Source organism: Cupressus sempervirens, chromosome 6 (genome assembly GCF_028749045.1).
Source record: "Cupressus sempervirens isolate cs-2001-9-10 chromosome 6, ASM2874904v1, whole genome shotgun sequence".
Taxonomy (NCBI): Eukaryota; Viridiplantae; Streptophyta; class Pinopsida; order Cupressales; family Cupressaceae; genus Cupressus; species Cupressus sempervirens.
Window position 1 is genome coordinate 134300120 of NC_143123.1, and position 19001 is coordinate 134319120.

A 19001-nucleotide genomic window follows, 5' to 3' on the forward strand; every position below is an offset into this window, starting at 1 on the left:
TTTTATGTTCTGACGTTCAACTAGACTGTTCTGTTGTGGTGTGTAGGGTGTGGTTAACTGGCGCTTGATGCCATAAGTATCACAGAAGCTAGAGAATTCAGTAGAACAAAATTCCTCCCATTGTCTGACCTAAAAGCAATAATAGATTTCCCAGATTCTTTTTCAAATAAAGGTTTAAATTTTTGAAGTACAGTAAATGTTTCTGATTTCTTTGTAAGAAAATATACCCACATTTTTCTCATGAAATCATCAACAAACAACAAAAAATACCTGGACCCAAGAACAGGAGTGGCCATAGGGTTGTAGATATCAACATGAACAAGCTGAAGTACTTGATAAGCTCGCCATGATTTGTGACTAGTGAAAAGTGTGCGATGTTGCTTCCTAGCGTGACATGCACCACAAACTCCAAGCTGCTGAGTCTGAATCTTTGACATCTAAGAACAAGCTCTTCTCGAGCAATCTAAGAGAGACTATGCACATTTAAGTGCCCACACTGTTGATGCCAAAGTGTGATGTCAAAAGACTACCGATAACTAAGTCCTGAGAATCACTAGAATTAGTAAGTCTGAAAAGACCATGATCCTCAAGATCCACTGCAACAATAGACTGAGTTGCCCTATCAGTGATGGTACACTAATGTGAACTGAAGGTGACATCTAATTGTGGAGAGTGTCGTAGCAATTGACTGATTGAGAGTAGATTTAGTTCTATCCCTAGAACATAGTACACATTGAGGAAAATGATATCCTCGTAGCAGAATGAATCTGGATGTTGCCTTTACCAACAACAATGTGCTCTTCTCAACCACCAAAAATAACAAAATTTGAATAAGACTAGTAGTCAGTAAACTAGTCTCTGCTGTGGGTGAAATGATGAGAGGTACCTGAATCAATATATGAGGCAGACAACTTCACATGATCTGCAGGTCTTTTAGCCATGAAAGGTGTAAAAGGCAGATTCAGTCCGCTGAATGTGTTTTGCATTGTTCGCTTTGGGTTGCGAACTAGATTGCTTAGATTGGGTAGCTAAGTATTTCTGAAATTCAACCTTCATGTGACCATACTTGTGGCAGTAGTTGCATTGAATGTTCTTTTTCCTAAAGTCTTCTAAAGCTAGAGCAAAGGACTTCTGCTAAGAAGATTGCTGTGAATGAGACTTTCTTTTATTCTTCTGAAAGGATTTAGCAGCAAAAGATTTAGCAACAGAGGCTTGCTCTGCGGAGGTGGAGATAGAACTGCTACTGAACTGTTGTTTCTAGTGATTTTGTTAAAGCAGAAGTGCACATAGATTTGTGAACTTCAGATCAACACTAGTAGAAGTGATGTGGAGAGTCGATAAATACTCGTAGGATTTGGGTAAACTCCTGAGGGTTATGACCGCAATGTCCTCTTTCTCTATCTTGTATCCAATGGCAAGCAACTGATCACAAATTTCTTGAATCCTAATTAGGTGCTCTTGGAGCGATGTTTGCTCATCCATGATAATAGAAAACAGAGTGTTCTTCAGAAAGAAGGTGCTTTTCTTAGAAGTCTCATGAAGTTTCCTGAGATGCACCCATATCTCGATAGCTATCTTGACAGATGGAATTTAAGGGAGCTGATCATCAGCTATGAATAATTTGAGAAGCATCCCTGCCTCTTGATTATTCAGATCTGATGAATTTTGATCAGTATGAGCTGCAATCAGACGTTGTGTAACACACAAAACAATTTGATCAATATTTTGAAATTCAAAGATTGTTTGTATCCGCTGCTTCCATGTGCCATAATTCCGACCATTGAATTTTGAATCTCCCTCAAGCAAAATATTAATCAGAGATGCCATAGCACGTTTTTCAGTGAAAAAGTGTGAAAATTCTGTGAAGGCACATACTTTGAGGCAAAAAACAAAGGATCCAAAAAAATGAAGGAATCACCAAAGAGAGTTTGAAAAACCCAAAAAGAATATGTTGTTGAATTTTGAATCCACTGGCTCAAAAACCAAGTCACAAATATTGAGGCACACCAAAAAATTTGACGACAACCTAGTTGAGCACTCGAAAAACCCACAAGGTATCTATAATCAAAATAAATTTGAGTCATAGAATTAGGATTTTTAAACAAAACCCTAGTTTGCGGCCACGAAAGAAAAAAAACTTGCAAAAAAATGGAATTTACTGGTAAAAGATAGTCATTTTTTTCACAAAGAGGGGTGTTGATGCACAAATGCTACTAGAGATGATAGATTTGACACAAAAAAATGGTTTTACGGATGCACAAATGTGCAAAAAACGACACACAATCTTGCTAAGAGACGTTTGCAACCAAAACAAAGGTTGTGGTTGCAAAAAAATGATGACAGGTGTCTGTAGTTGAAGACCAAATCACTGCAGTAGGTCACGTTTTGAAGACCACTTCCGGATTTTGTAAAAAAATGCGATTTTCTTCACAGACGAATTCCTCAAAATGGAAACCCTATACAGGTTGTAGAGAAAGTTGCAGAAATAATTTTGAAATTTTTTAGCAAATAACTTCGAATGAAATTATAATTTTTTCAAAAAAATTTAAAGTATTGGCTTTGATACCATATTACGAAGTAATTGGTAAAAACCACATAAACCAAGGAACCCCCTCAACTGTGTAAGGTTCTCTAGTGGAGGCCAATCAACAATAGCGCGAATCTTTTCAGGATCCATCCGCACTCCATCTGCACTAATAATGTGTCCCAAATATAACAGCTCGGTCATCCCTAAGTCACATTTGGACTCTTTTGCATACAAGGACTCCTTCTGTAAAATGCTCAACACTGTCTCCAAATGCTCTAGATGCCCCTGCCATGATCGGCTATAGATCAAAATGTCATCAAAAAACACCAGCACGAATTTCCTCAACTGATGGTGGAAAACTCTGTTCATAGTGGACTAGAAAGTGGCAGGTGCATTGGTCAGGCCGAAAGGCATGACTACAAACTCAAAGTGCCCACAATGACATCTGAAAGCAGTTTTCTCAATATCCTGTTCACGGACTCTGATCTGGTGATATCCTGATCTCAAATCAATTTTCGTGAAATAACAAGCCCCATGCAATTCATCTATCAACTCATCAATGCGAGGAATGGGATACCTGTTCTTAATGGTTCTCTTATTTAATTCCCTGTAATCAACACACATTCGAAGAGTTCCATCCTTCTTTTTTACCAAAACAAGAGAAGATGCAAAAGGTGACTTACTTGGTCAGATGTGCCCCATAGCTAGCAACTCCTCGATGGTCCTTTCGATCTCATCCTTGAGTCGCTTTGGGTGTCGATATGGTGTGATCATGATAGGCTTAGCACCTTCCTCCAGCTCAATAATATGCTCAATGCCTCTGTCCGGTGGCCTGCCTGGTGGAATCTCACTGAATACCTTTTCGTACTTAATCCTCAATTTTTGAATATCAGGATGATATTCCGTCTTATGTTGCTCCTCCTGTGTAGGTGTCAAAGTACAAACTGCTGCCCACTCTATATCATTATGCCTAGTTAATCTCTCCAGCCGCCTAAATGAGATAGTCCTGATGTCTCCATTACGGATAGCCTTAAGCACATGAGTCCTACCATTCACTTCGAATTGTATCTCCATATCCTCTAGTCTCAGGGTAACCACCTTCAATGAATGTAGCCACTGCATTCCAAGTACTATATCCATGTCACCCATGTTGACCACATGATAGTCCGCCTTAAACTCATAGTTGTTCAGGCGCAAAGGTAGGTCTCGTACCATCCTGTCACAACGAAGAGTGTATCCATCAGCTACCTTGACTCTTAGTCCCACGAACTCCTCAGTAATGAGTCCACGCTTCTCCACGAATCGTGCATCAATGAAATTATGTGTGGCACCTGTGTCCAATAATGTAATAACCTTTTGCCCAGCCAAAACTCCCCGAAGTCTGAAAGATCCCTCTCTTTGGATACTAGACAGTCATGCTTCCTGTAAATGTAGCTCTGTTCCTTGCTGTTGCCCTGCACTGTCTATCTCATGCTCTCCCTCTGTTTCATCAGGATCCTCATCATGATGTTCTGAACTATCTGAATCTGAGCCTTCGTAATAAGCCCACATTGCTCGGTTGGTCTTCGCTTTTGGCCTCATAGGACAGTCATGGCCATACTCATACGGGCCTTTGCAATAGAAGCATAGCTTCTTCCTACGCAAGTCATTAAGTGTCTCCTTGTCCAACCTCTTACTTTCCTCCTTAGGTAGCTGTGCTTCTCTATGAAAGGGTTTCCTGTCCCTATCTTTTCCTGAAGGGAAACTCTTTGCCTGGAATTTATTTTTAGAAGCTGAAGAGGAATCCATGTCACGAGCTTTCTTAATGGCTTACTGCAAAGTGGGAGGGTTGAGAGCTTTAATCCACCCTCTCAACGGATCAACTAGCCCATCCATAAATAAAACCAATAGCCTCCGTTCAGATACATCTGTTACTAACACTGCAAGTTTCTGAAATTCTGAAATGTATGTTTCCAATGATCCCCATTGTTTAAGCTGAGCTAACTCCTTGAAATGGAGTTCTGGATCCTTCTTATCAAAACGTTCAATCAGTCTCTCCGTAAACTCCACATATGAGGTAATGTGTGCATGACCCATAGTGATCATACTATGATGCCACCACTCGTGTGCTAACCCATCCAGGTGAATTGCTGCATACTTAATAGCTTCTTCCTCAGACATAGGGTTCAATTGAAAGTATGTGTCAAGTTTTTGAACCCAAGCTCTTGCTGTAGACTTCCCCGAGCCATCATAATATGGTAATTGAAGTTTCCCTACTTTCTTTCGTAGCTCATAGCTCTGAGTCCTGTCATGTCCACGGGGCATATGCTTCATCCGCACATCCATATACTCTCTAAAGGTGATTGCAGCTGTAAAATATGGACCTGTTGCTTCCCAATCTCTCCTCAGCTGATCCTGTATGTCAGTGATCTGGGGTTCTGGTACTGGCTGCTCTGGAGCTCTAGGAAGGAACGTGGGAATCATAGGTCTCGAACTCACTGTCCTAGCTTGCTGGGGTGCATGACCGAAATTGTTCCCAATTTGTTCGCCTCCATTATGTATCCCATCCTGATTATTCCCATTCTGATTGTTACCATTCTGATTATTTCCTCCACCTATGTTAGCGTTCAACCCCATTTGACGAGCCATCATCTGCATCATAAGCTCCATTCTCTGATTCTGTTCCTGTGCTCTTTGTTCGGCTAATCGCTCTCCCTGTGCCAAGGTGTCTAATAACTGTAAAAATCTTTCCTCTCGCGGATCTGGACCGACATTCCCGCCTCTATCCATATTGTAGTCGTAGTCTTGATCAAAGAATACCTCCCCTGTGTCTGTATGACTGGATTCTATGTCCACCTGTAAAGATGAGCTAGACTGTTCGCTCTGCAGGTCTGAAATCCTATCTTGTCTTGCTTTGGTATTGCGGAAATTATAAAGCCTCTGTCGCATGCTCAAACATAAATGTTCTGATTTTAGTGTTTTAGCATTTCGTCAAACACTTCCCCTTCTATCCAGCTGTTCCAAATTCCCTATAAGACCTCCACAGGATGGCAGGACTTATAGCTCTGATAGCACTGTAATGACCCTTACTATAAAGGCCACTGTACCCTCAAACTGGACTTAGGAATTTTGTCAAACAGTTGGCATGTAACCGAACAAGGCTGCAATATTACTAATTGTTGTACAACGAAACCTCAATATATGATGCCAATAATGTATGAACAACAATTCCAGATTATAACACTACCAATCTAAGAGATAGATGACAATATGAAACTCAAATATGAAGTCCAATGCAATTCTGATTTTTATGACAGCAAATAGAACTGATTACAATGAGAGACTGTCACAACTATGCACTTCTAATTACATCAAGCTCTTGACAATGCAATGTTATGACATGAACAATAACCCAGTTCAGATTTGGAATGCAAATGACGAAACTTTTACAACAGTTATTAATGACTGGAAATAAGTATTTATGCAATGACAGTGTTGACTGTTCTAATGCAATATTTTGGCAATCAAAACTTCAGTTTGTGCACCTGGAATAGCTCCAATTTTGCCGGATATGAATGCTGAATTAATGCCACACGAAGACCTCACAATCTGCCCCAAACCGACTCACAAAATTGCTGCTGCTGCCCAACTGACAGGGCCGTACAGGTACAGCCTGGTACGGCTGCTAGATAAAAATATTGCAGCGTTTTTTGTCACTCCAAAAGCAATAAATCTGGGCGCCTAGGGTTGCTGAATAACCCCCTAAAATATGAAATTCATCCGTCAAGCCAATTAGGAGTTATGAGCAAAAACGTGGGTCCAAACCCTCGACTGGCAGTCTGAAAATAATGCACAACTGTGTCTTCAAACCCTGTTAATCAATCCACAAATGCTAGGGCACAACTGAAACCCTTATTCCAACCAAAGTAAACCCTTATAACTGAATCTCAATGAAGTCCAAATGAGATTGCTGAATTACCAACTCCTCAAATGCAACAATTCAGGTGATATTTCACACCCTCAAAGTCGCCAATCCAAGGGAGTGATTCGTTCCCAAAGATCAAATAATAATTTGCAGACCCAAGAGACTACAAATTTGCTCCACAATGGAAGAAGTAGAAGAAATCTCAAATCCAAGCCTGTCCAAAATGAGAGGCCCAACCTCTATTTATTCACTTTTCTAAGAAGTTGCTAGAACTTCTAGAAACATCCTTTATAAAATCTCATTATAATGCACTTTTTCTAGAACTTCTAGAAACATCCTTTATAAAATCTCATTATAATGCACTTTTTATAATAAAGTAATTTTATAAAATAAAAAGTGCAACTCAACTTAAAATTATAACATGTAGGCCCCAATAACACATAATAATAAAATATAACCTCTTAACACTTCTTCAAGAGCAAGATATAACACTTCTTCAAGAGCAAGATATGACCATCTGATCCGCAGAATTGACTCTCTCTCCACGCCATTTGCCTACGAGAGTCTGGAATAGGGAAAATCCATGATCAATGTCATGTCGAACTAAAGAGGGGACATTACAATATAATCCAATCAGATTTCTTCTTTTTCGTGGCTTTCTTCCTTAATAGCAACAATCCTATTTCATCATTCTCATCATTACTTTCACTAAATAATACTTGTAATATAACATTCAATTCTTCCTCATCAGCAAAAAGGCAATCCTTAGGCATTCTTGATTTATAGGGATTTCTAAACTTCCTCACTCTCTTAGGACCTTAGAAGAATAATGACCATATGCATTTCAAGTCCAACACTTAAGTCCTTCCTCAATCTTCTTGTCTTCGTTTGTTTTTTTTGGTCGCTGCTGGCATAATCTCCACTTGTACTTGCATTCCTTGTCAACACAAGTTTAATACTTAGTGCGCTGAAAGCAGTTTCAACTCTAGGCAATTGTGCACTTTGTCTCATTCACATCTCAGCTGACTGTAATCTCCCAAGAAGAGTCTCTTGTGTAAAATCAGATGTGTAGGGAATAACTTGTTCAATCATCTGCGCCATCTGTTTGTATACAGGTGTCAAAGTCTTCAAAATCTTCCATACATTCATTATTTGATTTCTTTCCACCACAAGTATTAATTTTTGTAACTATCTTCGCTATCCTACAAAAAGGAACTTCTTATAGATTAATCTTAAAATAAGCATATCAAATTTTGTACTCTAACCTTCTGAGAATGTTTATCACCTTCAAATGTACTTTGCAAAGCTTTCCAATTTTTATGAGCAATTATTAAAGATCTTACCTGACCAAATTCAATTTCAGGAAGAGCTGATAATAGTGCTTCTCTAGCCAGCATATTGTACATGAATGTGTCTTTCTTTGTTTCATTATAACCCTCAAGCTTGTCTACTTCAATGGCATCGTTATTATTTGTAGTAATCAATCAATAACCTGAACCCATGTATAACAGACGTGTCTTCATCTTTTCTTTCTAACTGTCATAGTTAAATCCATCAAATTTTGAACTTTCTTTCCTGTGTTATGCCATAGATCTCCTAAAGATGTTAAGCTTTTCCTTCAAGGATCTGATGCTTTGATACCAATTGTTAGAAAATGAAGTCCACCAAGATAGCTAAGAGGGGGGGGGGGGGGGGGGGGTGGGGTGAATCAGTTGTGCAATTAAAACAACTCTTAGTATCTTTATTAATTATGAAACATATAAATAATAGCTGCAACAACCACAAAAAGATAACCATACACAATAACACAAAATTTGTTAACTAGGGAAACCCTTGATCAAAGGGAAAACCTCGGTGGGGATGATACCCACAAGACGATGTACTAATATAAAAGTTCCTTGTGAAAGGATGGACTTTGTTAGGAGTCATTGAAATACAATCAGTACATATGAGTCCATATTAGGAGACTTTGAATCCTTGTTAGTAGATTCCAACCTTGTTAGGAGTTGTGCCAACCCTTTTAGGAGTTGAAAGGAAGACAGATGGACCCATTGCCCAAACAACTTCAGTACTATCCTCACTAAATAATATAGTTGTACATCAACAACTATCCAACAACAACTTCTCTTGCCAAATACAGTTTCATGTAAGCTCACCGTGCCTCAACTGCACCAATCCCTTCTTTGATCCAATAGATATTCGCATGTAAGCTCACACAATTCATCAAATAGATATGACAACATATCACATTCTACCTCCCAGAAATAATCTTTCTTTTATAAAAAGTCCTAGAATAAGTTATTGAGTTGGCTTTGAGGCTTTCCTAATTTACAATAATAATATAGGACCAACTTAAGATATTACATCACACGTTACTACAATATTACATCTTTTCACAATTACAAGTAATTAGTTGGCTTAGAGTCTTCATAGCTTCGTACTCGCCAATCATCTGAATGTGCGTGATTAACCAAAGTATCTTTAGCATGTCTTCAACCTTTCTCTAAGCTTGCTCAACTTGATTCCATCTATGTTAGGAGAAAAAATCCAAACATTAGTATTTGCTTTCCAGAAACGCTGTTTGAAAGCTGCCTTCACCAAATCCTTCATAACTCTGTCCAGTCTTTGTATTTTCTTACGCCCTCTTAACGGTAGCATCTAGGCATACTCTAGAACATAATCCCACATGCACATAAGCTGATCTTTAATCCTCGAACTGCGCAATGCCAAACTTTGTCTGCTGTTTTGTCGGTCGTCACAGAATAACTTGTATGTTGACATCAATGACAAACTTTGTCATGAATACAAGACACAACCACTGAATCATGTGTTCGACACTGCTAGGATACTCCACCATAGGATTACCATCAACATTCATGTTAATATGTAGGCGGTCCATAGCGTTGTAGAGAACTCAGAGTGTTTTCCGACAATATAAAGGGTTTGTCAATCGGAGTCCCAAATCAAAAGTTATGGCCCCCAGAAGTTAAACCACTTTTTTGAAACTTTCTATTTTTCGCAACTTCTAATTTGATACATATATATATATATATATATATATATATATATATGTGTGTGTGTGTGTGTGTGTGTGTGTGTATGTATGTATGTATGTATGTATGTATGTATGTATGTAGAATGTATCTACATACATACATACATACATACATACATACACACACACACATATATATATATATAGATCATCCATATTGAAGACCCCGCGAAATTGGGAACGACTGTAAGCGGTTCATAGCGTTGTAGAGAACTCAAAGTGTTTCCGATGATATAAATAGTTTGTCAATTGTAGTCCCGGATCAAAAGTTATGCCTTTCAGAAGTTGGACCACTCTTTTGGAACTTTCTTTTTTTCCCAACTTCTAATTTGAATTTCAAATGTATGTTTTGGCACCTGATTGCCAAATTTCAAAATGTAAATTTCATTCTTGTCTCCAAATCGAAAATAGTTAATTTAAGGCCCATCTTGTTGGCAGCAAGTCAATTTTGGGAGAAGGTACTGTGAGAAGGGTTTTTCTCTAGAATCTGATAACATCGTAGCTCATTAGTGGGGTTTGTTTTCTATTTTAATGAATGTAATAGCTTCTCAATTCAAATAATAGAAATTTCCTTTCTTTAGTTGTGTCCATTTGTGCCTCGAGTTGTGCCCTCTTCAAGTGTGTTAGAACATGAGTTCTTGAGTGTGTAGACAAATCGCCAATTGTGAGGCATTTTGCACGAGGATTGTAGTTGTGGATTGAGAGACTAGTGTGAAAATGCCTCTACGAAGGAACTGTGATGATGAGCTGAGGTGTACTGAAGATGGTGTTAGAGCCTTCTAGAGCCAACTAGAAGCTTTACAAGAACAACTACAAAGAGGGATTGATATTGGGACAAAAGAAGAAAGTGAGGAAGAATTTGAAGTAGAGTGGCAAGTTGAAATAGTCCAAGAAGCGGAGAGGGATCCAAAGGCTGATAGGCTTCTGAGGGTTATTTGTAGAAGTGGAAAAGACCAAAAATTGAAGTGTACACATTTTTTGGAAACCTTAATTCAAAAGAGGTGATCAATTGGATCAGTGATATAGAGGAGTATTTCAAGTATGAAGATGTACAAGATCCTGAGAGGGTCAAATTTGTGAAGGCCAAATTAGAGGGTCATACCGAAAATTGGTGGTAGGAGGTCTTGATGGATAGGAATCGAAGAGGAACGGAGAAGATAACAAGATGGGATCGGATGGTAGATAAATTGAAGAGACAATTCATTCCCATAGACTATGAGCTTGATTTGTTCAAGAAGATGCAAGGGTTGAAGCAAGCGGGAAAATCTGTCCAAGAATATACACAGGAGTTCTACCGAAGTCTTTATCAGAATAGGTCATGCAGAAGCGAACAAGGAGAAGGTTGCTCGTTACCTTAATGGTTTAAGGCTGAGTATTTAGAAGGAGCTAAGTCTACTTAGAATGACCAATATTGAAGAGGCATACGGATTTGCCATGAGAGTCAAAGAGAAGCTAGACAAGAGGTTTCAAGGAAAGTAGAGAGGGCAAAGCCAAGGAGGAAGGGGCAGTGGTAGGTCCTATGGAAGTCAAAATGAGGACTAGAGGAAAAATGAAGATATGGGTACCGACCAAAATCATAGGATTGATGGTTTCAACTGTGCCTATGATCAAACACCATGGAAATCAAAAAAGAGGAAGAGGAAGGTCTAGACAAGGTCCAGGGAGAGGCGGTTTTAGAGGAACTTGTTTCCATTGTGGTGAAGAAGGACATTGAGCCTATGAATATCATCAATGACAAGGAAGGACAAATAGGAGAGCTAAAGGCCATGTGAGAGTGACACATGCAGATGAAGAAGCCTATTTGAGCATGCATAAGTTTACAAAGCATTTTTTGTTCTAGAAAAAACAGTAAAAACTATAAAACAATAACACCTATCATAAGATCCCATATCATTGTGAATTACAAAAACCAAATGTAACATACAAATTTACTAAGTTGAAAAGTAGAGAACATATTCTAATAATTATAGCTAACTTCGTTTTACAAAGATAATGAATCAATATTAAAGCAGCGACCATCCATTTCATATGAAAGAAAACTAATATAACTTCCATAACCAACTTCTATAATTACATTTTGAAAGGAACTCATAAATGAAACTATATATACGATTATGCATTTCAAAGTAATATGTAAAGTATGTTCAAGCAAAAAATTAAGAATTCATACATGTGTCAAGATAATTGTTGATGTGTTGTGCAAGCCTTGACATCCGGTGAAAAGGAGAAGCATTGACATAGGCTTAACCTCCCAACCGCGGACCTTAACATATCCCCATGCAATCTCTTACGAGAAAGGCCCCTCCCTATCCTGTGTTTAGGCTTGGGGCACCATAGTCCCGCCATCTGAGCATTTCGGTGTTAAGAGTGTCGACTAAGCAGCAGACAAGGATGAGGAATTTCTACATCAACCTTCCCTTTTTTTGCTAGCACTCTGACCTCTAGTGATCATTTGTGGCAAGCATGCCTCTAATCTACCTTGGGCAAGGATTTATATGGGCAAATGAACAACCTAATCACCACCGCTCGACTTGGCAACCTGAATACACTTTGGACAACCATGAGCTGACTTGGACTAAGCAATTTTTTTTTTAGGTGTTCATGTACTCTAGTTATTGATTCTTAGTTTATTCTTGTAGGGTTTATACTCGACCCTACTAATCTTGGGTGCCTCCTGGGAGATTTGTTGGTATCTATGTACTCTTTTATCAATCAGAATTTATTTATACCAATCTGATTCTTATCTCAACTGGTATATGGATATTACCACTATATAAGTCAGATATATGCCTTGTGAAAAATGAAGAAACCATTCTTTTGCAAAACGTTCAATATTATGCATTATACAAGTATTTGATCAACAATCATAATGGAGTCACTTTGGTTTTGACTCTGCGGGTCTGTACTAGCACTCGATATGCATGGGAAAAAGAACTATTACGTATAATGGAAAACAAAGCTGATGTTCTATCAAAAATCTTAAAGCTCTTGAGCCTTGGTTACGGCTAAGATACTTATCCAAGATTGTGGATGTGCTTTATCATAATATTCCATTATTCCATAGTGGAACTCATCTAAAAGGTATGCAACGTAAAAGACATAACACATGAAATATGAAATAGGACTTGCAGAATGATTTCATGACTTGGAATGCAACTTAGAATCTGTTGTCGTGGTCTGACAATAGAGCTCCAACACAACAATATTGTCAAAGTGTGGCTGATACTACAATTGAGGTTACATTATATGATCCTCCAAAATAATACTTGTCTTTGGAAAGTGTTATGGAAGGAGAAAGAGCTTTGGCTAAGAGAAATCACATGAGGAAGAGAAATGATTTACCGAATGCTTGTCTTTAGCCACGGGGTTAGTAAGTAATGCCTCCCATGCCTCATTGATTACAAGAAGGAAGTCTCAATCAAGGCCGAACATCAGTTACAAGAAACTTCTCACATTTTTCAAATTTTAAAAGAAATAATACCGATATGAAGGTGGCTAACCCTCATCAATATGGAGCCAAAGTTAAGACATAAAGATTATACTTTCTCATGTTTTATATAACAAATATATATTGTATATATATTATCATCATGCTATTGGATTTTACCTATAATTTTACATACATATATACATATATATATGTGTGTGTGTGTGTGTGTGTGTGTATAATGTTTTCTCTTGTTTTAAGAACTCACCGAGTAGCTCATGATTCTCCAAGGTATACTCTGTTGCCTAGCCATTAAATCCTTCACCAAAGTAGTTAGAACCCATACTTGATGGCTTGACGATGGACTAAATTGGTACCCCATTCCTTAAATCCCGTTTAGCAATGCTTCCCCCCCTTCGTCTGCTCGTCCAACAAAAAAAACATATTTCCATAGTAATAACATGTTACTCCATTTTAAATCGAAATATCAAGAAAACACAATAACTGATAACTGTCACAACAACTAACCACCACTAGCATTTATCTTAGAATATAAGCATTCATTTTTAGTGAAAATAACAATAATTAACTAACAAGTGACTTTCACAAGAATCAATTCGATTAACCACAACTTTCATTTCACAAAATTATGACATCTGAGAGTTTTTAACTAATTATTACAATGGCTATAAGATTATTTTAAAAGATAAAAAATTTGGGATGCAACACCAAAAATGATTCACAAGGAGAAAGATTGACCAAAACCCAACAATTTTTGAGGTGAAAAATTGATCAAACCAAACACAAATTTTAAGGTGAAAAATCAATCAAGACCAAAAATATTTATTGGGGAAAATTTTATTAAAACCCAAATAATTAATTTTTGAGGAAATTAAAAAAAAACCCCTCCCATAGGATGACTTTATTAGATTGCAAGGAGGCAAATTCTTCATCTGCATGCAAAGCAACTAGGGCCTTCTGCTGAGACCTTTTGTGTCAAGTGTATGCAATTGCTAACCTTTTCCTACAATCTTTCTTCATGTGACGAAACTTGTGAATAATTGCACTGAGCATTCTTCTTTAAAAATGTTAGAGGCTCACATGGTCCATGTTGTTGGGAGAATTGAGGTGTTGGTGTTGTTGTTTGAGGCTTGTGCTAGACATGCTACCTGTTCAGAAAAGGAACATGCATGAATCCTCCTGTATAAGCTTGGTGCAAAGATAATAGAATGTGAGAGAAACTATGTAGAATTAATATTGAGCATCTCTATGAAATGGTTGTAGGATTGAGGCAAGCTTTTTATTGTGATCATTATTGTATCTTCTTCCTCTATCTTGCAACCAATAATCTCGAGCTAGTTTCGCATGTCCTTGATTTTCATAAGTTGTGCGTGTAGAGACAACTTCTCATCCATCATGATAGAAAACATTTTTTTCACAAAGAAAGCTTGACTTTTGTTGGACGTCTCATGAAAATCCTTAAAGATGTTCCAAACCTCTTTTAGGTATTTTATCAGAAGTCACCTAAGTGAGCTGATCATATTTAACTGAGAGTTTGAGTGACATGACAACTCCACAATTACGTTTATCCCATTTATTCTAATCTGTCTCAGCGGTTGTAGGACATGGTTCTTACCCAAAACAATTTTAACAAGACAATGATATTCAAATATTGTCATCATGCACTGCTTCTAGTTGTAATTACGACCATTAAACTACTGACTTCCCTCCAACATAATGTTAGTCAAAGATGCCATTACTGGAGCAAAGTTTGCTAATCAACCTTGTGAAGACATGGAAGTCGAGACAGATAAAACACATTGGATGAACCTACAAAAAACATCATTTTTTTTGTTTTTGTTTTTGAAAATATTAGAAAATCCTAATCAGGTTTATGATTTAAAAATCTAAATTCCCTAAAAAATAATGACAAACTTGTAAACAATAATCTTATTAAATTCAGACTAGGGTTGAATAAAAAATGAATTCCTGAAATAAAATTCCAGAAAAAAATTGGAATAAATAGATCTGAATTTTTTTGTTTTTTCCTCTCTTCGGCATCTCTCCTCTGGTAAAACAAATCTAGGGTCTGGTCAGACTATGCTGAAATCTTTCCTAGCAAAACTTATTTTGTCCCTTTTGTGTTGAGTACGCTGTCTAGTTTGACCACCGAAGATCAGGGTTTTTGGGAAAATTCCATGATGGGAAAGAAAGCACAAATTTCTATGATGCCAAAGCTCTTAATGCGAAAATCGCGGTCTGAAAAAGTTCTTAGAATATTTGTCTCTTCTAACCCACAAATGGTCAGAAACTTTAACAGTTTGGTGCATAGCAGCCAAAAAAGGACCCTCTAATTTGCTGAAAAAACCCCTATCGGTTTCCTTAGGATAGATTACAAAATAAATGATGAAAAATAAAATGCAAATTTCACCACAAAAAAATTGCCTAAGAAAACCTTATGCTCTGACCCCATGAAGTGTTAAAAATGGAATGAATAATTCTATTAACAATGCACTCTTAAATAGAGTTTACAGACACTGATAATAGCATAGTCTAAAATAGACTAAATTAAGAAAAACTAAAAAGAAAGCCTACATGACCTATGAAAAAAAAGAAAGACTAAATGACTATTAGCTAAGATTCTGGAACATAAAGCTAAATTAGCATGAACCAAGAATAAACAAATTAATCGAATACATACCCTATGTAGTCAATGTAACCAAGTTTGTTCCATGGAACTCCTGGTCTGTTATATTAGATATTACAATTCTGATGGCATTAATGTTTGCCAGGGTTGCATCTTAACTGGTTTAGTCCATTACAGATTTAAGGATGTTCAAAGTGTTCAAACATAAATCTCAAAGACTAAACTTCATACACAGATCTGATTGTAATCGAGAGAGAATTAAACAATCCAAACGGACCTGATAGATGTTAAAGTTGCAGCTTCAGTCGGATTGATTTGATCTGATATACATTATTGTTATTGGTAAATGATCATTTCCTATATATACTTATCCATGTTAAATAATATATATTATTGTATATAATACACACACACACACACACACACACATATATATATATATATATATATTATTGTACATACTATATATATATTATAGTATATTATATATATTATATATGTATATTGTTATACATATTACATAATAATATATTATATATATGGTTATTTATATTACTAATATAAATAATATGTTAACTAGTGATGATTAACCGTAGAGACATGTCTCTTCCTCTCATGTTTAATAAGCCTTGAATTGCATTTGGAAAACAATCAATAAAAATGACATTGTTAGTACATTTGCAGCGATCCTAGAAATTAACATGGTATCAGAGCTGCAGGCTGCAAGTGTAGAAAATAGGAGTGACTCGACAGTCAATGAACAAATTTAAAAAAAAAAAAATATGGGTATGTTATCTCCACAACCTTTACTTGCAAATCCAATGATCAAGTCAACAAAGACAAAATTCATAGGTTGCTTCCACGTTCTTCCGTAGCTTCCACGTTCATCGATTGAAATTTGAAATCATACAGCCAGTCAACAAAGACGAAAAGTTGTTGTACATGAGACCCAACTTGATTGAAATTGTTGACAATGGGAAGAATGGATTACATTTCTTAAATATCCTGGCATACAAACCACATAAGAAACAACTGATGCAAAGTGTCTTAGTCCAGATTATCAGACAGAGATATACGTTTATTACAGTCCAAGTTATCAAAGTATTGCATTAGAATCTCAGTCTAGAGCATGGAGCAGAGTGAAGAACATTTCATAAGGATCAGTATATGAATACATGAAGAGTGTTAGGGTACAAATGCATACATGCTCAAGCTGTGATTGAACGTATTCAAGACTAGAGGAAAGTTACGAACATAATCATGGACAAAAGCCACATCATATTCATTATTGTTGGGACGTAGAAAACATAAAAGCAATTAGTAAGGAATGCCCGGTCACCAATTGAAATGTGTAAAGGAATAATATAGTTTGAGTGAGGGGTCAAAGGAAGGCTCATGGAATGAAGGAGATTAACCCGATGCCAGAAAATCTTTGAACCAATACATATTCCCTATGGTGGAGATTATAAAGATATAAATATTTCACAGAAGACAACAACTTTAGTTTTGAACGACATAATTATATTGGCAACTAACAAAGGGTGGTAATAAATGACAGAAGCTTTGACCGGAAATTGTTCTATCATTGAATATATTTGAAGTATGTGTAAGGTAATGCATTCATACAAGCAACACTTTGGCATTCAATCGCATAGACTATTTACAAATGAGCCACATCTGTGACTAGATCATTGCTACCAACAGATTCCTATTGACATTAATATGGAAAAACAAATATGCCATCAACTTGGAAGGCAAGGTTCGATTAAATCAAGTAATAGGAATTGGCGGTCATGAAGTATAATTGATACGAAGATCATTGTTGACTAGCGAATGATCGAAAAATAATTAATTATCGATCCATGTTAAGTGACAGCAATCAGAACATTCCAATTCATGGAAGATGACAAACAATAGGATTGAGAATTATCATTAGTGAAGTCAAATCAGGTATCTTACGATATGGGGAGTATAAGTGTTAGCCGACTCACTCCGGCGAAGAGGGGTCCGTCCATTCAGTCTCTTAGGCGTTCAAGAACATGGCCAGCAATACCAGAGCCTCAGCTTCAGGAGGAGGGAATGCCACAGGCCGTGGTTGTGCCAACAACAGAGAAGGCGGCACCGGATGTGGGCATGGCTCCCGCTGATGAGGAGGAAAACAGTGATGCGGAATGGTCATTGGAGGCCTTCACCAAGGACTATGGGTTAGATGAGGACAGGTGCTGGGATTACCTCAGGACTATGAAGTCTACATTGAACAAGGGCCACGATGTGGCAATTCAGGCCCTGACTCGGCGCAGGGAGCGACACTTGATCAGAGCGTATATCTGTGGGATTTGTCCTCGGCCATTTCAGACTTGCTTTATAGACAGGGGCTGGCCGGCAACGGAGACAGCTGAGATGTTGGCAGATTGGGCCACTGAGCCGGAGTTGGGACCTAGTGACACCCCTATGATGAAGCTGGCACATGAGATTGTGGGACTGTACAAAGATGTTTACTACGGTTGTCAGCGTGCGGAGGCAAACAGGGCTGCAGCAGAGAGATCATTGGCAGCTGAGACTGAGGCTAGACAGAAGCTAGCTGCCGACTTGGCCAACCAGCAGGCAGCATGGGCCACAAAGCGGGCAGCACTACTGGCAGATTTGGCAGCAACGGTGCAGGAGAGAGACGCGGCTAAGCAAGGTATGGAGGCAGCGGTTCGAGATAGGGATGCAGCTGAGCACGAGATGTAGTCAGCTAGGACGCAGGCCATGGATGCGGCGCTTCTTTTAAAAGAGGCCGTCGAAGTTAATTCTCAGATTCAGATAGATCTCCGCATCCGAACTGAGCAGGTGTACGAGTTACGTTGCCAACAGCACACTTCTGGGACACCCCCTTCTCTCTAGTTTCTTTTGTGGTTTGTAAGTTGTCTCCTAATTTTGTTAGTCGTCAGGAAACGACTTTTTTTTGGGGGGGATGGTGTTAGCCGACTGGATGGTTCCAGCGGTATTTTCTATTCTGTAGCCAACGGTCCGGCGGTGTTTTGTATTCTGTAGCCGACGGTCCGGCGGTGTTTCGGTATTTTGTAGCCGACGGTTCGGCGGTGTTTCTGTATTCTGTAGCCGACGTCGTCGGTAAATAATTTGTATCGGATAGAATAATTGTGGCCGACGGACCCCTTCGGGAAGGTTCGGCGGTAGTATTTATATCCCGTCTGGGATCTTTGTAAAGCATCATTCATCTACTATTGCGAATATAATTCTGCTGTTCGTGTTCATTGTCTTGTATGCTTTCATTTTCTTTACCGGTACGGTAAACAATAAGTAGTAATCATAAGAATGGTATCTCATTTTTTCCAAGCAAATTTGGAAGTAGCATTTTCGTGCATATGATTCTGTAAGAGGGAAAATGAATCAAAAGATACCAAGATAAGTGATATCAAACAACCTCACATTTAGCTC

General features: G+C 37.9%; 1 protein-coding gene across 1 annotated transcript in view; it reads left to right on the forward strand.

Moving 5' to 3' along the window:
• LOC149551581 (copper ion binding / methyltransferase) overlaps positions 1 to 19001 on the forward strand; it is a 284272-nt gene that overhangs the window by 80766 nt on the left and 184505 nt on the right. The gene's annotated exons all lie outside the window — the stretch shown is intronic.